Here is an 18,841-nt window from a genome sequence, read left to right on the forward strand (position 1 = left end):
ATGGTTGCAACCTACACATCCCAACCAGGGCCGGGGACAAACTGCAACTGAGGTACATGCCCTTAGCGGGAACCGAACTCGGGTCTCTCTGAACCACAGGCCAACGCTCTAACCGCTGAGCAAACCAGCCAGGGCATGAAGTATTTTATTATACAAATATAATTGGAAATTTATTTAATAATTTAATTTATATTTACTATAAATACATTAGACCAAAACTGTTCAGGCATAAATCATCTGAACTCCCCCAAATTTTTGTCCAGTAGATTTTGAAGCCTGCTCTGAATTTGTATTTCTAACTTTTAGGTAATAAATTCATAGATTATGATTGAGGAGCACAACACTAGATTTAAAATTCTCTGCTAGATTATAATCTTTGGTCAGCTTTGTCCCTTGGCATTTTTCTCTCCTAAACTGCATGCTTCATCAAAGGACATTTGAGATTCAGAGATATTTACATCAAGACTATGTATGTAACCCTGGCTGAGTTAGTTTAGTGGTTGGAGCGTCAGCCTGTGGTGCAGGGTTTGATTCCTGCTAAGGGCACGTACTTCGGTTGCAGTTTGTCCCCGGCCCTGGTTGGTCGTGTGGTGGCAGCCACTCGATGTGTCCCTTTCACATCGATGTTTCTCTCTCTCTCTCATCCTCTCTCCCTCCCATTCTTTCTGAACAAAAAATGGAAAAATATACTCAGGTGAGGATAAAAACAAAACAAAAAAAGACTATGTATGTTGCTAGAAGGCCAACCGAAGAGATCATATAATGATGAAATATGTCTTATGGTTAAAAAAAAAAAAAAAAAAAAGGCACAGCATGACCAGAGACATTGCACGCTGGTTTACTTAAACTGATATTTGTATTCTCATATCACTGGGCATAGTGCTTTAAAAGGAAGTTATTCCTACTTTTAGAATTATATCTATGTGAAAAAAATGTAAAGATATTACTCAAGGAGTATCAAGAAATTACACAATGCAGGAATTAATCTTTTTTAAGACTTCTGAAACAAATGTCTCTTGTGAAATATAAACTTAGATGTGGAATTTTTTTTTTTTTTTATCCTCACCCAAGGATATTTTTCCATTTTTTTTTTTTTGGTAGCAGATAGAGTGGGAGGGAGAGAGAGGAAGGGAGAGAGAGAGAGAAACATCGACGTGAAAGGGACACATCGAGTGGCTGCCACCCGCACGACCAACCAGGGCGGGGGACAAACTGCAACCGAGGTACGTGCCCTTAGCGGGAACCAAACCCGGGTCTCTCCGGACCGCAGGCCGACGCTCTAACTGCTGAGCCAAACTGGCCAGGGCTTAGATGTGGAATTTTACAATCATTACTGAGAATATTCATGTAAACTGATGTGAAAAACATGGAGAAATATAGCCCTTCTTTATTTTGCAAAGGGAGTAGGAAATATTTTGAAGAATACTCAGGGAGAAAAGGAAAAAAGAAGAAGATTTCCATTGAACTAATGTGAAGAACACTTAGCACTTAAATTAAGAATTTTGTTGGCGGGAGTGTGGAGAAAAGGAGACTCTAGTGCACTGCTGGTGGGAATGCAGACTGGTGCAGCCACTATGGAAAACACTATGGTGCTACCTCAAAAATTAAAACTTAAATTGCTATTTGACCCAGTGATCCCACTACTAGGAATATTTCCTAAGAAGTTTGAAACACCCATCAGAAAGAATATATGTACCCCCATGTTCATAGCAGCACTACTTACAATAACTAAGATCTGGAAACAGCCCAAGTGTCCATCAGTAGATAAATGGATAAAAAAGCAGTGGTACATATACACAATGGAATACTATGCACTTGTAAGAAAGAAAGATCTCTCATCCTTTGAGACGAATGAAGGGACCTGGAGAGTATTATCTTAAGCGAAACAAGCCAAGCAGAGAAAGACAAATGTCACATGATCTCACTTATTTGTGGGATATAATGAACATAACAGTCTAAGGAACAGGGTAGACCCAGAAATGTGGAAGTAGGGTACAGACTGACAACCCTTAGTAGAGGGAGTGGTGGGGGAGAGAGAAACCACAGAACTTGTATGCACTATGCATAATGATGGACACGGACAGCAAAGCTGGAAACGGGGTGCAGGGGATGGGGAAGAGGATGTCAATGGGGTAAAAAAAGAGAAACATCTGCAACAAAAATGAATTAATAAAAAAAAAATGTTATAAGAAGCTTACATAGCAAAGTAGGCCAGTAGCACTGAGTCATCTTTGCCTCTATGAATTTTGGCTTTATGCTGCTCTTACTTAGAAGCTATTCAAATTTAAAAAAAAATAATAAAATAAAATAATAAGATTTTTGCTCATCCAGTGTGGCTTATTGGTTGAGCATTGACCCATACACCAAGAGGTCATGGCTTTGATTCCCAGTCAGGCACATGCCCAGATTGCAGGCTCAGTCTCCATTGAGGGACGTGCAGGAGGCGTCCGATTGATGTTTCTCTCTCATCAATGTTTCTAGCTCTCTCTCCCTCTCCCTTCCTCTCTCTCTAAAAAAAAATTTAAAAATCAATAAAACATATTTAATATATATATATATTTAAAAAATAATAACAATATATTTTTTAAAACTAGTGCAAAAACAAACCACATAAAATTAGAGGTGTTTATGTAATTTTTGACACAGAGAAACAAATAGACTGAAACACTGTTAGTTTCTTGGAGTGAAGTTATATCAGAAGATGGTCTATTATTTTTTAGATCACCAGTATAGAGGGCTGATGGATTTTTTAATGAGAAGAAAGTAAATTTTCATAACAGAAATCATTGAATGTGCTTTATAGTTCACTGTAAATCAATTTGTAGAAAATGCATACCGTTCTCAACTTAAGGTAAGTCTAAATCTTACTGGTAGCCATTCTGATATAAAAATATTTTAGAAGTTTGTCAGACATTATTTTATATTTTTTGGAGGATTCTACATTGCAATTGTAATCACGATTCCAGGACCCAGAGTGAAAAAATATAGTTTAAAAAGACTATGGTATAGAACTCTGTGTAATAAGGCTTATTTCTCTGAGTATGCTAGAGTCTATGAATTGCCACGAATTAATGGCTACTTTTCCCTTTCCTCTTTACCTTTCCAAAACACTAGCTACGATTTCTTAAAGGTAGAAGATCATTTCAGTAATACACATTTTACTGTTCTGTTTAATTTTAAAATTTAAAATGAGGCTAAAACAAAATACTTTAATAATAGTCAGATTTTGTTCTTCTCTGTCCTCACTGATGCCTTACCTAGTTTATTTTACATTGCATACAAAGATTTAAAAGATAAAACTATATTGTAACACCGTGATGTTTTATTTAATAGATGTCTAAGTGGTTCCATTTTTTAATATTTCTGACAACTAATGCAGAAAGACTATAAAACTGAAGTGATTTTGAGTCTGGTATTCATTCTAAAATTTGTTTAATGATACATTTTTACTAAAAAAAAACCAAACCACTAATGTTTTTGAGTGCTATTGGAGTGCTTTTATTTTAAAAATGGAATAGTTAATAGAAAAGTATGTCAAAGTAAATGGAAAAGGAGGGTATCGAATATATCAAATGTATCTGTATTATCACAGTCTGGATTTGATGCAGAGGTGTGATTTAATATTTATATCTACAGGAGAAAGCCATTCAGGAAGCCGTGGAAAATTATCCAGTCCATATTCATCATACGCCATTCAGTAGCGCGTCTGAGCAAGATCTGACTACCTGGAGGCCTCTACCTGATTACAAGCCGAGCTGTTTTCATTCCCCATAACCCTCTATTAGTTTATAATCTCCCAGCATCAAAAATTTTTCTTGCTATAAATCCACTGAATCATTTCAACAACCCCTGTATAAAAGCTACACATTTCATATATAAATGGTCCAACACATTTGTACCATTTATGTATGTGCTATCCATAGTCAAAGGAAACGTTATTATTATATCAAAATAATGTTTTGTGTTGCTAATCATGAACCATGATATAGTTTCTTTGCTTTTGGCAAAGGGAAAATGAAAGATAGAACAAACCAGCTATGATAAGAAGACTTCAGTTATTACTTTTAAAATATTCATACTCCAAAAATCCTTAGACATTTTGTAGGTAACGAAAATTTTTAATAGAGTAGAGAAAAGAAAGGGTGTCAACTTAACACACAAATGCCATCTCTTCTTTTATTTAACTACTGGAATGAATTCCAGATTTATTTACTATGTTCATTATTCATTATATCTTATTTTCTCTCTCATTTTTTCTTTTATTTTTCTCTTTTGCTGTCTGTCAACTCCTGCTATGAATTGACAAGTTGATCAGACTTGTGGATGGCCAATGTCCAGATGTTACATTATAATTATGTGTTGATAAGTTTAAAGTATTAGTCAAAATTATTTGCAGAGCCATAATTTTTCTATTACACTTCTTTTTGAAGATGGCAAAAAAAAAAAAAAAGCAGTTCTATGTCGTTTTTTATTTTCTCCCATCCTTTCCTGCTTTTCTACAAACTTCATCATTAAGCTAGACTTTCATGTTTATGAAGATAGGAATATTCCAAAGATGTACAAAATTATTCCTTCCTTGGGAAATAGCATCATTTTGTAGGGTAAAATGCTGGAAGAAGACTATGCTATGAACTATGTGATCATTTTAGTAGATAATTAAAATTATTTGCTAAAATTTTATACCTAAAAAATTAAATTTTGTTTATAAATTTTTAAAAATATTTTTTCTTTATTGATTTTAAAAAGAGAGGAAGAGTGAGAGATAGAAACATTGATGAGAGATAACATAGATTGGCCACCTCCTGCATGCCCCCCACTGGGAATTTGCCCCACAACATGGGCATTGTCCTGACCGAGAATTGAACTGGTGGCCTCTTGGTGCATGGGTCGACACTCAGCCACTGAGCCATACTGGCCAGGCCATTTATATATTTTTTACCATGACTTGCCTTATTAGTGATTGGCTTATGTGTTGTCTTTCTTTTGTTCGGCTTTATTTTTTAAAATGTTGCTATAATTTTATGTGTCAACAGGTTAGTCATTTTTGTAATTAATGAAAAATTGCATATTAGTTCAACTTTGCTAATATTCATACATCAAAAATTGCAATATATTATAACAGGACAATAATATATCAGTCATTAAATGATCAACATTTTTAATTTAAAAATAAAATGAAACACTGTACAACCTTGTACATTTTACTACTTATGATGAGGTTGTAGGAACTACATGTATTAATTTCACCTTTTTTTAATTGTGGGGAAAAAAATTGCCAAAGGATTAGAAGATATCTGCAGTACTGTATGTCTCACACTTTTAGAATAGAAAGTGCATCAAGAATAGAAAAATAGAGTTAGTATTTAAATGTAAATGAATCTGTTTTAATGTTGTTGACTTACTAATAAGCCTCTAGGTTTTAATCAAATCCATTATTTAATGGTGTCAATTTTTTTTTGAATAACAACTACATGTAAGACTGTGTTGTCCCAGAGTATTTACTTCCAAAGGTAATCCTTTTCGACTAAGAAGGTCATTGGGGAATTAGGATCTGAACTCCTATTAGACTAAACATGTTATCTATTTTTGCAGTCTGTTTTATTTGTTGTGATCACAGTGACTGCTCAGATAACATGTCTCCACTTTTATGCTTTGCTTAGACAACTATGTGTCACCTTCTCCACAGAATGTCAGTGGCTGAGCAATCAGAAATGGAGGAATAAAACTGTTCAGACCATTCTGATACAGTATTAGTGATAGTAAAAGATTATGTTTGAACTTAGTGATATAAATTCAAAGTGAGCAACAGAAGGCCGTCAAAGCTGCATTAGCTAGTGTATATCTAGCTCAGGATTTACACACATGGGTGGTCAAGCTGAATGTTAATATCGGACAATTCAAGATTTGGTAGAAGGACACAGGAAATGCTTAGGCTGGTCCCTTTAGATAAGAAAAAAATGGGGAAAGCTAGGTAGACGATTTGCTGTCTCCAAGTAAGATTTTCTTTCTCCAGCTAGCTTATTTCTGTCAACATTTTCATAAAATTTAAAAACAATAATTTAGTGTTTCCCCAAACATGTTGATTTCATGAGACATGTTCCATTATTGTGTAGAAAAATGATGAACATTTTCCACACTACTAAATCTGTCATCATCTGTCTTCATTTTGAAAACTCAGAAAACTATCCATGCCTCAATATATTTGTCACCAGAAGAAATATTTTTAAAAAGCATTTAATTTTTTAAAACACCAACAAGCCCTGGCCAGTCTGGCTCAGGGGTTAGAGCCTCAGCCCGCGGACCAGAGAGTCCCAGGTTTGGTTCCCGCTAAGGGCATGTACCTCGGTTGCAGTTGTACCAGGCCCAGTTGGGGTCGTGTGGGTGGCAGCCACTCAATGTGTCTCTCTCACATCGATGTTTCTCTCTCTCCTGCTCTCTCTGACGATAAATGTAAAAAAAATTCCTTGGGTGAGGATAGATTGAAATAATAATAATAATAATAATAATAATAATAATAATAAATAAAACCACAATAAAATACTCATTTTGTTCTTCCAATGATACTTGGGAATGTTTGCCTGGAAATAGTATATGATTATAACTCTCCACTCCAGGTTTCACCTTGCTTACAACCCCATCATTTTTTTCTGTTGATTTACACAGGTGATTATTTTCTTACCCTTTTAAATGGCCATTTTGAAATTTTTCTTCAAATTTATAATGTTCAATAAATATGAAATATGATCATTATAATAAAATTAATAATTCTATGTAATGAAACACACATTGAAACCAATCCAATGAAAAATAACATTTTTTAAATAATAACCAAAACTATTTCAATCATATAATATCTTTAAAAGTTGGTTTGAGGACACATCTTTGCTACTTATTTTCTCTTATTCTGAGCAATGAAAAACGTATGCAGTTGCTGCCTTGGTCCTCACTGGTTGCTATCTGCCCCCTCCCTTATGCCGGGGAATTCTGTCATGTGGTGCTGAGAGGGAGGGAAAAGAAGCAGCCCAACAACGTGCCCATCTGTCCAGCTGCCACATGAAGAAGGCAGCCCTCCCTCCTCCAGCTCCCAACCTCCATTCTCCACCACATTTGTACTTATCAATAGTGTGCGGCGTCCCCCAAAAGTTAAAAAATTGGTTTGTATGGGGAATGAAGATAGAAAACTGCCCTGGACTTTTACTGTTGGGAGAAACAAAAAGTCTGAATTTTTTAAATTTATAACTGCACCAAATATATAAGCATTATTAATTAGAGCAAACATTTATGAAGGGTTTTTTTTTTATTGCCAAAGAGTTATGTATATGTTTATTAAGTTAAATGCAACATATTTTCTCACACACGAACAATTTATCAACCAGCTTTGAGTATTGTCATAAGTAGAGAGATTAGAAGAAAATAGAGAAAAAAAATAAAAGACAACACACATTAAAGCAGAAAGGTGAAGTACCAAAAAAGTATAAATAAATACAATTACTATTTAACAAGAGTCATTTTCTAATTTTCTGCATGTTATTCATCATCTATTTCTCTTCTTCACAGATTTTCAGCTTAGCTGTTGCTGAATTCCTGTTTTGCACTTAAACATGATGAAATTTTGACCTATATTAAGTCCAATCCACTTAGGCTATCATCTAGGTTTCTTTATAATGTGTCCCTAAATTTATTGTGTATCATTTCTTATATGAAATTCTCTACCTAATTTTTTTTTATTTCTATCTTTACAAATACAAATTCTGTTTGAGTTTCAAAGCTCTAATAAAAAGGATTCTCCTAACATTGAGTTCTCCTTCATCCTTCAAGATTTCTTGGTATTTTCAATGGTGTGGGAGAGAGAAAGAAGGAGGAAATAGCTTTTGCTTCTCTGAATATTTATAGGACATTTACATCTTCTGAAACTGAACTATTGAATTACCATTATTGACTTATCTCTATATTAGAATCTAAATGATTTAAGATGATGATCAGGTTTGATTAATCTTTGTATTACCCAATGACCTTATACTGTACTTCTCATAGTAAATGTCTCATAGTAAATTAATGTATAATGATTGTGTAACATATTTTTGGAAAATATGTTAGAATTTACTAGTGAAATGTCTTCTTTTAATAAATATTAAAATACTTTTATTCTCTCAGTATTTCTTTTGAATTATTATGATAAAGTCTCCACTTGTCTAAAGAGGATGAATGAAAAATGGTTTCCCATATATGTCATTTCCTCTCTGTCTCACCAACTTGAGAATCATTGTGATCAATGTTACCCTTGGTAGTTTGGGTGGAGTAAAAATGGAAAATCTTTATGAAGGAATATGAAAGCTATATTTGGGATATTTGATCTAAATTTACTATTATACTCAAGAATTAATGGAATGGGGTATTGAAATTACGATTATCAAAGGAAATCTAATCAGTATGGTACTATATTTATTATAGCAATTTGTCCTTCAAATTTCCCATCATCCATAGGGGAGAGTGAGATAAAAGATATGACAACCTCACTTCAAGATCATATGTAGTGACATTGAATAAAAATAATATGTCTGTAGATTATAACATCAATTATTTTATGGGATTCTAAAGATTTTAAACTTGACTATGTTTTAAGTAGTGAGCTCTGAATGAAACACCAGCCAATTCTAATAAAACTAATGTTTTTGCCACATGCAATTTTTGTCATATTTATTGATGCACTAGATTTTACTAGGATTTGTAACTGTCCTCTGGTTCTGTTTTTTCATGGTGTGATATCTACTGTTAGTGATCTTTACCTCCTTCCTTCTGGCTAAAAGGATAATGGAGTTTGTTCTGGAGTTTGTCAGGTGTTAGAAATGATCTCTAGCAAATGAACTCATTTATTGTGCTAATGATTGGCTTAAGGATGGTTATATGACCAGGTCTAGCAAAGGTATATAAGTGGAAGTTTTACAGTAGAGAGAACTGCTAAAAAATACTTTTTTAAAACATGAAAATTAAATCTTTATTTTCAGTTATTACTCACCAATAAAAGAAAGCTGGGTTTGCAATTGTAACTCTTGAACAAAGTGAACTAGGAGGCACATCTGCATCCATCAGATATAACTAGTGGACCAACTTTTTAAAGTTCAGGCTTTCTTGAAAGCTTGCAATGTATTAGATATTGCTGTGTGTTCTCTAGTGACAGAATGGCAGCAATGGCTGACAGCGAGTGGAATTTTTGAAGTGTCTGTCATAGCAGGTGTTTTCTAACTGTTGCTAAAAATCAAGAGGTTTTTTTTTTTTAATCCTCACCTGAGGACATTTTTTCATTTTTTTGTTCAGATAGAGTGGGAGGGAAAGAGAGGAAGAGAAAGAGAACCATAGATGTGAAAGGGACACATCGAGTGGCTGCCACCCGCATGACCCAACCAGGGCTGGGGACAAACTGCAGCCGAGGTACATGCCCGTAGTTGGAACCAAACCCGGGTCTCTCGGGACCGCAGGCCAACGTTCTAACCGTGGAGCCAAACCAGCCAGGGCTCAAGAGGTTTATTAACATGTTACATGTCCAAAAATGAATTGATACTTGGAAGTGTAAACACACTGGTTTAAAAGTACATATGTTGCTATCTCAGTTGGGAGGGTCAATAAATTATATGGACTAAATTAATACTAACCTCAGGGTAGCAGGTATGTTTGTAAATATAAAATTAATGATATTAGCACCAGTGTAGAATAATCAGCATCAGAAGATTATTTAAAGAGAGAGAGAGAGAGAGAGAGAGAGAGAAGGAGAAAGAGAGAGAGAGAGCGTGCGCCCGGCCGGTGTGGCTCAGTGATGGAGCATCGACCCATGCACCGAGAGGTTGCCAGTTCGATTCCTGGTCAGGGCACATGCCCAGATGGTGGGCCAAATACCCAGTGGGGGGCATGCAAGAGGCAGACAATTGATGTTCTCTCTCATTGATGTTTTTCTCTCTCTCTCTCCCTCTCTCTAAAAGATATATTAAAAAAAATTTAAAGAGAGACAGAGGAAGCTCTATGAAACTCTCTCACTACCTCTTTCTCACACCTTTTTCTTAGCATTGGGCATTTTAATGCTGCTTAGAGATGCCATAAGGTGTCTTAGAAGAAGAAGGAAGATCAAGAACTCCACAGAGATGCTGACCCAAATCCCTGACATTATTGAGTGACTGAGCAACCTGGAACTTCCAACCCATATATATTACATTAAAATAACAAATCTTTCATATATAAAATCATGTGTATCCTGTCACTTGTACAAAGAAACAACAGACATGAATAATTTTAATACTGGTCACACTGACATACAAATGATCAGTGCACGAAAACTTACTTAATGCTACTTCAGGTATTTGTAGAGTCCTAGTAATTGGGTGATTTACTTTTAGAAGTAATTTCTACCATAGAACAAACAAGATATGATGTATTTAAAATACTAAATTAAAAAAAAAAGCTAGTTGATAAATATGGCAGAGAATACCACTCAACCAAGAGCAGCAACCTCACACTGACAATGGCCTTTTATTGCCATTGTCATAGAACTTCGGTAGGCGTGTGGTCTGCTTTTGAGTTATTAATAAGGATGAGTTAGCAGGTGCTCCGCCGTCACATGAGAGCTCTAGCTTCCCAACTCTCCTATCAGTGTCTCCCACGGCCTGGCCATGGCTCCAGGGTCACATTTGACATTCACAATGTAGAATGACTGCACTTCTGCTACCAACATTAATGGCTGAAGAATGAAGAGGCCTGAGTGACAAAGGTCTTGTAAGACTTTTAATTTAAATGAGTGACTGAACATCACAGCAAGGATTAAAGCCAATTATTACATAATAGAGTTATTGTTAAAGATTCAAGCCATTTATTTCAGATTGTTTTAAGGTTGCCATAACAAAATTGAAGAAAGTGAGGCACATGGATACAAAGAAATCAAAACAATAAAAGGAACCTGAAATAATGTATGGGAAAAGATTTTGAGTATGGAACAGACTTGAAGAAAATAAAGCATATTTACCATTTTCTAAACTTTTAAATGTAAAATTATTAGAAATGCACAATAGATTGCAAAGATACTGAAATAGATCCTATGTATTCTTCACCCAGTTTCTCCCAGTGGTGACATCTTGCATATTGTAGTATGTTATTAACACCAAGATTTTGACACTGATACGATGTATGTATATAATTCTATCTCACTTTTTCACGTATGTAGATTTGGATAATGACCACTGAAATCAAGATAGCTAGCTATTCTGTTACCATGAAAATTTCCCTCAGGTTACTCTTCTATGATTACCCCCTATTCTTCACCATCAAAAAACTCTAGGCAAACACTAATGTTATTTTTATCTCTATAATTCTGTAATTTCAAGAATTTTATAGGACTAGAATAATTTAGTATATAACCTTTAGGAATTGGCTTTTTCTGGAGAGTCATCCAGGAGTGGTGTACAGTGATAGTTCCTTTTATTGCTTCGTGGTATGGACGTACCACCAGTAGTGTAGCAATTTGCTCATTGAAGAACATTTGAATTATTTTTATATTTTGAAAAGCCATTTTGGCTATTGTGAATAAATCTACTATAATCATCCAGGTACATATTTACTGTAACATAAATTTTAATTTCTCTGGGATAGATGTTCAGGAATGCAAGTGCTGGGCCAAATGAAAGTCATATTTTATTTTATTTTTTTAAAAACTGACCAGCTTTAGAGTGGTTGTACAACTTTACATTATGAGCTCAAATGTATCAGTGAGCTGATTCACATCTTTGCCAGAACTTGGTGCTGTCATTTTTTTTTTATTTTTTTATTTGAGCCATTCTGATAGGTATGTGGTAAGTGATATTTTATTGCGTTTAATTTGTATTTCCCTAATGGTTAATAATGCTGAACATCTTTTCATGTACTCATTTGGAATCTACATATACTCTTTTGTGAAATTTCTCTTCATGTTTACTGTCCATTTCTAATTATATGTATTTATTTATTTTTTTACTGTTGGGTGAGAATTCCATATATATTCTAGATCCTAGGCTTTTATTTGATTTGTGCTTGTTGATTGCAAATATTTTCTTTCCTGTTTATAGCTTGAATTTTTATCCTCTTAACATAATTTTTATAGACAAAAAAGTTTTTAATTTTGGTAAAGTAAAATTTATTGATTTTTTTATTTTATGATTTGCACTTTTGATATCAAAATGCACTACCATGTTGTTCTCAGTGCCTGAGGTTCCAAGCCAGTCTTTCTTCTTCCTCTTCTTCTTTTTTTTTTTTTTTTTTTTATCTTTTGGAGTCATTTAATATCTGTCCATATATAATGGACAAGGTTTTGTGCTGTGTTTCATTAGCAGGAGGAATAGGAAAATTATCTCCACTACATCTTCCAGGAAGCAAAAATCAGCTATAATAAGTTTGTGAAACAATGTCTCATGAACTAAACCATTACCCACATGGTCTTGAAAAATGATATCCTGCAATAGTTCAGTAAACAGTAAAATCAGTTTCACTGGAAAAAAGCTAAGAACATGTCAATTCTCTCCTATGTCTAATTCAGGTATGTCCACAGAAGATAATACGTGCTCAGGTGGTCAACCCAAGGAAGACCAGAATTACAAAGGAGACAGTCCTCCTTTAAAGAATATCTTTCCTTTTTTCCTTTTGTTCTTTCACCAGCTCAATTTAGACATAATTGACATATAGCATTGTGTATGTTTAAGGTGTACAATGATGATTTGATACATGTATATGCTACAAAATTCCTCCCACAGTAAGTTTAGTTAATATGTCCTTTACCTCTCATAGTTACCATCTTGTCGTTGTTGTTATGGTGAGAGGATTAAAGCTGTAATCTTGTGGCAGTCTTCAGTACAATACAGTATTGTTAAGTATAATCACTGTGCTGTACATGAGATCCTCAGGACTTACTCATTCTCTAACTGCAAATGTGTAAGCTTACCAATATCTCCCCATTTCCTCACCCTTCAACCCCTGTGGCCATCATTCTACTGTCTGTTTCTAAAAGTTCAACTTTTTTACATTTTGCATGTAAAGAAAAACATACTATAGTATTTTTCTTTCTGACTGACTTCTCTTATCATAATGCCCTAAATGCCATTCATGTCACAAATAAAGTGATTTACTTTTTTTAAATGACTGAACATATTCTGTTTGTGTGTGTGTATGTGCGCACATGTGTGTGTGTGTGTGTTATATTCCCTCATCCTTTCATCTATTATTAAACACTTAGGTTGTTTCCATGTGTTTGTTATTGTAAGCAAAAATGAAATGAATATGGGAGTGCAGATGTTCTTTTGAGATAGTGATTTCATCTTCAGATACATACTCAAATGTAAGATAGATTGTATGGTAATTATATTTTTAACTTAATTTTTTTTCTTTAATAATTTGAGAGAGAGAGAGAAAAGGAGAGAGAGGTAGAAACATTGATGAGAGAGAACATTGATGGGCTACCTCCTAACTGCCCCCCACTGAGGATTTGACTCACAACCTGTGCATGTGCCCTGACCGGGAATCAAACCGGTGACCTCTTGGTGCATGGGTCAATGCTCAAACACTGAACCACACCAACTGGGTTATTTTTTATCTTTTTGAGAAACCTTTATACTGTTTTCCATAGTGGCTATATCAGTGTACATTCCTACCAAAAAACAAACAAACAAAAAAAAACACACCAGGGTTCTATGCCAGCATTTTTTACCTTTTACCTTTTTGAGAATAGCCATTCTAACAGGTGTGAAGTGACATCTCGTAGTTGTTTTAGTTGGCATTTTCCTGGTGGTTGGTGATGTTGAGCACCTTTCCTGTGTCCCAATTGGCCATTTCTATCTCTTCTTTGGGGGGAAATCTAAATCATTGCAAAGACCCTTGCCAAGAGCTTTCTTCCCACGGGTTCCTATAGGAGATTCATGGTTTCAGTGCTTACCTTTGAGTCCTTCATCCCTTTCAACTTAACTGTTGTGTGTGGTGTAAGACAGAGGTTTGATTCTTTTGCATGTGAACATCCAGGTTTTTCAACCCCATCTTTTATAAGAAACTATCTTTTTCTGATTGAACTAGTGGCTCCCTTGTCAAATATTAGTTGACTTTGTATACTTAGGCTTAATTTCTGGGCTTTTGATTCTGTCCCATTGGTATATAAGTCTGTTTTTATGCCACATGACATGGTAGAGGTCAGTGCAGGCAGTAAGAGCTGGGGACCACTGTGAGCACACTGGAAGCCACAAAGACTCTGGTTGTCTGTGTGCACTTCCTTGTGTCTCCATGGGCCCTGGCAGTGGAGGCTGGTGACAGGGGTTACAGCAGAGGCACGCAGGCGCCCAGCTGGCAGGGCTAGCACAGATCAGTGCCATGGTGCTTGGCCAGGGACAGAAGACAGGGCAAAAGCCTTTCAAATCTGCATGGATTCCAAAGCTACTGTGCTGGCTCTTGATTTCTTCAGAGACAAAAGTCGCTGGGGTTGTTTACACAGCACCTATTAGGGACACTGTCACTTCCAATAGGTGGCTGCAGTTGGTAGCCTACCTTGTTTTCTTATTTCTGGCTATCTCTAGACAGCTGTTTCCCAGTTCACTGAATGAAGGGAAACCAAAGCAAATCCTTCGTGATGTACCCTGAAAAACTAAGGAAGCTGGTCACTTACACAGCTGTCTTTACCAGCTAGGGCAGCTTTTTCAAGTGGAGGAGTTCCCTCTTTGCACTGAGCAGTGCCAGCCTGGAGAATAGGGCAATGGGCCAAAATAGACACTTCTTTCTTCTCTTTTTGTGTGGTTATTCTCAGTTTTTGTTCCACCGTGTTGCTGAAGCTTCTTCCGTGAACTCCAGAACTCTCCCAGGGCTGTTTTTGTTTGTGGATGGATGTCTGATTGTTGATCCTTGCAGGAGAATTGAAGGTAATGTCTCCTATTTTGCCCATCTTGGTGACATTTTTTTCTCCTCTATCCATTTCTAATGATAAAATTCATATCTCTACTTAGTGTGTTTCAGATGTTACATATTTCATTTGGGGACTGAAGTTGTTAAGAAATAAGCCTACCTCCCCCATGCTTGCTTACTCCGTAAAAGTGAGTTTTGAAGAAATGTGTTGACGACGGAGGCAATATTTGGAAGGAACTTGACTTTCTGAATTGCCTCCCAGAAGGCTGCTACCGAAAGCCCATATTGGATTGCTCAATGAGTAAGAAAAAGAAATTCTTCGGGGGTTAATCTGTTAGAGCAATTGCCACCATTCTGTTACAGAACATACAGAAACCATTACCATTAGTGGCCACATAATGACACAATTCTCAGATTTTTGTGATGAATCTCAGCCTCTGAATAGATAGGCACTATTAAGCATAGTTAGAAAGCATAGTTAGTTTTCATAATGTCTGAAATTTTCTCTTTCCATTACCTTAGATTATCTTATGCTATCTCTTCTATTTCTTTTATAAAGTTAAGTAGCCTTTCTCCTCCAAAGCATATAACAGTGTACTGTGGGTACCAACAGATTCAACACATTTTTATTGAACAAGTGAGGTAGGGTGTTAAGTTCATTTGCATGAACAGTAGATAAGCACAAGTAGCTAAATAAGTATGGTAGCTTTTTTTTTTTTTAAGCATGGCTACAAAATGCGTTACCTCACTCTCTCTAAAAAAGAACACAAATTACTGTTATTTTTCTATCTAAATGTTATACACAACAGCTGGTGAAGTTGCAGTGAGGGGGGACTTCAAGAGCCCTGTTCTGTGGAGGGTTTTCCTGTCTGTTACAAGAATAGAGTCTGATGTTAAAAAAGTGTATCTTGTTTCCAGTTCCTTAAATATGTATCAAAGCAAGGTGTTTGTTTTGATGTATTGGAGTAATTGTGTTAATCTTTAAATGGTTACCCTTTTACTGTTAAAGTAACACTTCATTAATATGTGAACTATAACATGACCTTTGGTCATATTGTTTAAGTCTGTTTGACTTCAGGCTTAGTGTGACAGTCTTACATTGATTTACATTGAGAGATTTTTTTTGTTGCTGAAGGGGACTAAAACTTCCTATTTAAACATTGTATTTTACAAAAAGCAGACGCAGAATCCAGCCATTTCAAATGACTGTTAGATATGAAATATGTTAATGTGTTTTCTTTGACTAAACAATACAAACTAGCCTTTTCTTTTTTCTTTGGCGCTTGGCCATATTATTTTCTAATTAAATTTTTATGAATGCCATCCGTTAATTGGATTATATGGCTCTCGAGTGTGCGGTCCTATGATATATTGTCTGTATATTGCTTTGTGTGCCCACCACCCAAAGTCAAATCTTCTCCTGTTCCCATATATTAAATCCCCTTTACTCTTTACCATCTTCCATCCCCCCCTTTCCTCTGGTAACCACCATACTTTGTCTGTGTCTATGAGTTTTTGTTGGTTTGTTTTCCTTGTTTGTTTATTTGTCGCTTTCAGTTTTATTTTCCACATATGAGTAAAATCATATGGTTCTTAACTTTTTCTAACTTATTTCTCTTAGCATGATATTCTCAAGGCCCATCCACATTGTCGAATATGACAGTATTTCATCTTTTCTTATGGCTGAGTAGTATTCCATTGTATATGTGTACCACATCTTACAATCATCTATCAAAGGACACATTAGTTGTTTTCATGTCTTGACCACCGTGAATAATGCTGCAATGAACATAGGGGTGCATATGTCTTTGTGAATAAATACTTCAAATATCATGGGTAGATACTCAGAAGATTGCTGGGTCACATGGTAACTCTATTCTTAATTTTTTTGAGGAGCCACCACTGTACTTTCCACAGTGGCTGTACCAGTTTACATTCCCACCAGGGGTGAATAAGAGTCCTTTTTCTTCACAACCTCCCCAACACTTGTTATAACTTGTCTTGTTGACAACAACCATCCTAACACATATGAGATAGTATCCCATTCTAGTTTTAATTTGCATTTCCCTATAAACTAGTAAGGTTGAGTACCTTTTCATGTATCTGTTTGTTATTTGTATGTCTTCTTGGGAGAAGTGTCTGTTCAGGCCTTCTGCTCATTTTTCAATTGGATTATTTGCTTCTTTGTTATTGAGTTGTATGAGTCCTTTATATATTTTGGATATTGACATCTTGCCAGAACTACTGTTTGCAAATACCTTCCCCTATTCGGTTGGTTGCGTGTTTGTTTTGTTGGTGGTTTCTTTTGTGTGTAGACGCTTTTTAGTTTAATATAGTCCTACTCATTTATTTTTGCCTTTATTTCCCTTGCCTTTGGTGTCAAATTCATAAAATCTGAATTTGTTTAGTACCTATGTTTTTTCTATGTAAATTATTGTTTCAGGTCTTATATTTTAGTCTTTGATTTATTTTGAGTTAGTTTTTGTAAAAGGGGACAAAGAGTAATCTAGTTTCATTGTTTTGCTTGTGGCTTTCCAATTTCTTAGTACCATTTAATGAAGAAATTTTCTTTTCTCCATTATATATTTTTGGCTTTTCATCAAAAAGAATTTGCTCATATATATGTGGATTTATTTCTGCATTCCATTAGTTTCTTCTTCACAGTCAGAGATCATCCCTAAACTGACAGAGATTAAAAATTGATGTAATCAAACACTTTTAAGATTATTAATATTTAACAATTTGTTATGAGAAGGTCAAATCCAACAGTATTTGTTAGTCATATGCTTTTTTAAACCATTTTTTATGAGTAAAACTTTTGAGATTAACATATTTATGAAAAATTTCAAGTCTATATAAAACTATGATGAATAGTATAACTAAATTCCAATTACCAATTTATGGCCAATATTGTTTAATTTATCTGCCTACCCATTTCTTTTCCCCTTAGATTTATTTGAAGTAAATCCCAGATGTCATAAAACAGTCTTAAATCAACAGCTTGGGCAGAATTAAAATTTTGGTAAACAACAAAATTATCAGTCACAATAACCGGTAAAAGAAATATATATAGTCCACAATAATATCTGGTCTAAACATATGTACTGTTTTCTTCTTCTTCTTCTTAGAATTCCCAAATACTTGGGAATAATAATGAATTTATCAATCTACTACAACTCATTATCATTATTTTTTTTAAAATATTTTTTCTTTATTGATTTTATAGTGAGAGGAAGGGAGAAGGAGAGAGAGAGAGAGAGAGAGAGAGAGAGAGAGAGAGAGAGAGAAGAGAGAACATTGACTGGCTGCCTCCTGCATGCTCCTCGCTGGGGATCAGGCCCACAACCTGGGCATGTGCCCTGACTGGGAATTGAATTGGCAACATTTTGGTGTAAAGGTTATGCTCAAACACTGAGCCACAGTGGCCAGGCTCATTATCATTATTAACTTTACCTCAACAACTTACTGATATCATTAGTCAAGAGATACATTGTAAGACAATTCCTCCCATCCTAGAATTTACAGTACAAAAAGGTAGGTAAACATGGATGAGAAAATAGCAGTGATGATAAGGCATATGTTAAAAACACACTGACTTTTTAATGATACCAAGACAAGAGGAATGAACAGAAAAACTCCAACTCCTTATTTATTATCAAGTCTCCTAACCCATCTATGTGAGCTACATTAGGACTTACCAGCTCCAGATGTAGCCATAAATGCTTGTTCCCATTTTTGGAAATACTGCTCATAGACGTATTTAATGTACTTTTGAAAATGACTTATGCTACTTCTGGGCATAATTTATAAATATGAACTGTTCTTAATGTTTTGAAGTTGACATCTCTAAACTGATTACCTAGATGTGTGTTAACATAAGTAAGAAATGTGCACAGATATTACAGAGTGAATATATGGTACCTTAATGATGGCTTCACATTCTTGGCATTCT

The sequence above is a fragment of the Molossus molossus genome, unplaced genomic scaffold (assembly GCF_014108415.1).
Source record: "Molossus molossus isolate mMolMol1 unplaced genomic scaffold, mMolMol1.p scaffold_m16_p_9, whole genome shotgun sequence".
Lineage (NCBI taxonomy): Eukaryota > Metazoa > Chordata > Mammalia > Chiroptera > Molossidae > Molossus > Molossus molossus.